The following is a 4,737-nucleotide window of genomic DNA, read 5'->3' as shown; positions in this document are numbered from 1 at the left end:
GCTTTCTGGGTAACAAAGTGTGTTCTTCTATTCATGAGCACAGTATTTGTCAGCTAAGTTCTGTAAAGCCTAAGGACGTGTATAAATTTAAATGCACTGACATGAGAAGAGATTTTTTTTTAATGTGTCACAGCAAAAGTATATAAAATATATTTTTGGACTCTTTATGTATGCATTATTTGTGCAAGAACACAATTGAAATTCAGAATTTATCAAATTTTCAAGAAAAAATATGTTGAGAATCATGGGAGAAAACACAGATTTTCCAAACTTATTGCTAAAATTTCAAATTAATATCAGTTTGAAATAACCACAAACAAGTTACTCATGTTCTAAAAACATGATATCAGTTTCTGTAAATTAAACACCAAATTCAATAATATCAAGTCAATTTGCATCAGTGGATGTTCATGATTTCAAAATTTTTACTTTATGTATATGTTAATCTGCATATTTATCAGAGAGAGAAATCCACTCAGATTTTATTCTGTAGTAGTAATTTCTTCTGCTGTTGAAAACATTGTCTATCATACAGGACAAAAGAAAAGCAGTTTCTAACTTTAATTTTTATTTCTTCTGAAAAGGAAAGATGAAAAATATGTATTTCAGCTTGCTTTGCATTTTTTCAGGAATATTATATGAAGAAGGGAAGAGATGCAGTTATTAATAATAAAACTGAAATAATTTGTTTGAAGGAAACCAAAAGTGACAGTGTCCAATAAAAACAAACATACCAATCATCTCCATCATTATCATCATTATCACTATGAAATTTGGGAAAGAACATATTTCTGATCCTCCATTCTAGAAAGCTGCATAAACTTTTATGCAGGTAAATTATGCCCTCAGTTAAAAAAATATTTTCAAAGGAGGACATTTTCTTAGAAGTCTAAACAAAGCTATAAAATATTTAGAATGTGTCCAGCCTATTAAGGTATGAGTTCAAAGAACATCGTAGTAGAGAAAATATTATGCCATTTTGTGTCCAGTGGTACGATACTTTTTCAATCCTTGTCAATAATAAATATTTGAAAATATAATGAAACCCAGCATCACAACCAGACTCCCATAGAAAGGCGGGATGGGAATTTTAACATTTTTTGCAATATTTACATGTATTTGGAATCTAAAAGAGCAGAATTCTTTATCCATTTATTAGAGGCCACCATTATTCCCATTAATTCCATTTAACATGGGAGTTTGCCTCATGGGAGTTTTATCAAGAAAATTTCTGCTGAATTTTATTGAGTACCCCTTAAGTTTCCTTTCTGTTGCCTAAAAATTAACCTTTCACTTATATACAAGAGAACATGCTTTAAAAAATAAATATTAAAATGTATATAAAAATAAGTTAAATAATATCTTTTTTTTCATCAGTCATGAAGTAATTTAGTTAATTTTAGAGATTTTATCTAGTCAAAAGCAGGATTAAGAATGGTATATTCCAGTTGTTGCATTTCTATAACCTCAGGACAGACAACCATCTGGTGCTTCCTGGCTAAACTTGTGTCCTTCACAAACACAGTTTGTGATTATAGATGGTCTCTTAGATATTTGTACTCGTGTCCATCTGTTCATATGGCATTATGCCTACATGCAAGTCAGTCGTTTCACTAATTCACTGGTGCCGGACATCGGCGAGTTTAGATTGGCCATCTGGATAAAATTGCACTTGCCATATTTTTTAGCTGCACATAGCTGCCTCAGTGTCATCAGTTTCATGATGGACTTAAATACTGCTGGACATATAATTACAGAGTGATGAAATTGCACCTTTAATTCAGTCAATTAATACTCATGAAATTGTTAAAAGGAGTAATAAATCCCTCTAAAGCAGAGTAATCTGGTGATCAAAAAAAATTCACTTCCTCCTATAATCCACTCAACATCATGAGAAATTATTAGACAGAATTAAATGTAGGCCAAATGAGAAGTATTTTGAAAGAATGCTTGTACTTGGTCTGGCTGGGGTGAAGTTATGAAGTTGTTTCTTCATAAAGAAGAAGTGCAGCACTTTGCATTTGCTGCTCAGTGTCAGTAACCACCATTGTTTTGTTAATACTGTGCCTGCAGAGCATCAAGACTTTCTCTCTCTTTCTTCCCTTCCTCCCCCAAAGTGAGTACACTGGATAAGAGCTTGGGAGGGAGCAGAGCTGGGACAGATGAGCTGAACTGACTCAAGGCATGCATATGAACATACATCAAGCTCAGCAATAAAAACTCGGGGAAAGGAGGAAGAGATGTTTCTTGTTATGGTGGTTATGACTGTTATATCTTGTTTCCTAGGACACAAGATTACTTCCTACCTATGGGAAGGAGTGAATTAATTTCTAATCTTGTTTTGCTTGCACATGCAGCTTTTGCTTTTCTCATTAAACTGTCTCTATCTTGATTCATCAGTGTTTTCACTTTCCTTCCCATCCACTGGGAGAGGGGAATGAGTGAAAATCAGGGTGGTTTTCTGGCTGCTGGCTGAGGTCAACCCAGCACAATTCTGAAATAGCATTTATAAACAGAAATTTTCTTTGGAAAATATAAAGACTATTAAAATCCACAGATGTCAGTAGACCATGTCTGATTCAGGAAAGTTAGCATGTCCAATAAAAAATTGTGTTTTTTCAGAAAACAAGTGATTTTTTCACTGGCAAGTATTCTTCTGAAGATGTGGACCTTTGGTTTTCAGCAGCAGAACAGAAATAACTAATACAAAATATGAAAAATGCTAATGCAGAATTTGCGTAGTTCTTTAATTACCTGAGTGAAGAATAAATATATTTATGTCTTCAAGCACAAGTGACTGACATTTTATCTTCTTGGAGTTGTGATTAAATACATATAGATATAAATCTACTCTTTCTCCTTCTATCCAGTGTATTTTTCCATATTATTTTGTGATAAGTTGAGAGATGAGGCATATGCATGATCCAAAAGAGACTTTTTGAATTAGATAAATAAGTTATAATTAATTGTCAATAATGAAACAAGAAATATTAAAAAATCAAACTTAGGAGTGAGATGGATAAGTCAATGAGTCCTGAAAATGAAATGAACAAAAAAAGGAAAAGCAAAAACATTAAAACAAATGGTCATTTTTATTATGACCAATGATATTTCTGTATTCTGAATTTTAATTTAATATATTTGCACTACAGATCTACATAGCAAGGCAATTTTAATGGATTTTTCTGTTAATAGGAATAATTCATTTCATCTTATGTTTCTTAAGTTTTTGTATAAAGGTTCAGAAGATTAAAGAAAAATGGATTAATTTTTTTCCTCTCGATGTCATCATGATAATCAAACCAACTGAAATTTTTTCTCATTGCTTCTAGTGATAGTATAAGTAAAACAATGGTGTTATCATCTCAAACTCTAAGCTCAAACCTGACAATATTAACGAAAAAAAATGCACATAAATGTCCAACTAAGTCTCAAGTTTATTATGCACAGCAAAATAGCATAACATCACATATATGGAAAAACCTGAAAAATAAAGCTGTATCATTTGAAAGGCACATAAAGAACCTTGAAATACCAATTTATTCAGAAAGCTACATCTACCTTTCACTCATAAGTGTGTATATTAAATTCATGGCATTAGTTCCCATTTGTGTTATATTTTGGACTCTGATATGTTAACTCAGTCAGTGCAGCATTCATAAGGAATATCTGGATGAACTTTGCTGCTCTTGCAGTATCACTCCATGCTTGCAACATCTACTACGCATTTTCTCTTGCTGTTGTTAAGAAATTTGGGTTTAGGAATTATTTAAACATTTGTGACATTTATGTCCTTCATCCAAAATTCTGAAGTGTCACATTTTAGTACAAATGGATGAAGGAAGTTATGACTAATCTGGCATTCATTGCAAATGTTTAAGTGGACTTACCTAAACTATACCAGAAAGGAGTTTGAAACACATGTGAAAGAAGAAAGGAAGGAAGACATTATAATTGAGTTTCTGCTACTCTGTGAATTGTTTTTACAAGAAACTACTGAAATTTTTCCATATTTTTAATCAGTTAACTCCAAATATATGATTCTGAAAACAATATTTTATGGCAGAGAAGCATCTCAATTTACATAGAGAATGAGTTCTAAGTAAGAGAGATTGTGGTTGGTATTAAAAACAAATATTCAGTGCAAAAAACATTTGGAAAATGGGTTGTTAGAGTAAGGGTTAATGGACATTAGCTTGCATTAAAATATCGTAAGTCATAAAACTTTTTTCATTTTCTGAATAAAAAGATATATCCAGGCTGAAGCATGCTTATTAAGAGTAGTGCATGTTACAGCAGTAATAAACCTCCACTAAAAACATGCATCAAAAATATCTGTGTATTCAAGTATTCAGAGGACTCCATTAACCTTCAAAGTTGCAGATACCTTCAGGTGTCTTTAAATTAATCTATTTTTCTGGCAAAGATGAAAAATGGGAACATATCCACGCTTACACTGTATGGAAATTGCAAGTGTTGTCAAGTTATTATTTCAGTGACAGGTGATTTTATTTTGGCAGAAAATACTTTCTTCCACAAGAATTCTTCAAGCATATAAATGACTGTCAAAATTTGCTTGATGTCCAAGATGATGGGTCAGCAAAGAGACTTTCTAGCTACAGAAGGAATTAAACATGGGATCATTAAAGGATGGGAATGGAAGGCCAGAAGTACATGATGAAATGGTACTAAAGGAGAAAATACACATAAGTGAAGGTTGCAAGGGGATTTTGACAT

Source organism: Anomalospiza imberbis, chromosome 4, assembly GCF_031753505.1.
Source record: "Anomalospiza imberbis isolate Cuckoo-Finch-1a 21T00152 chromosome 4, ASM3175350v1, whole genome shotgun sequence".
In the NCBI taxonomy this organism is placed as follows: Eukaryota; Metazoa; Chordata; class Aves; order Passeriformes; family Viduidae; genus Anomalospiza; species Anomalospiza imberbis.
This window is presented reverse-complemented; position numbering follows the sequence as displayed.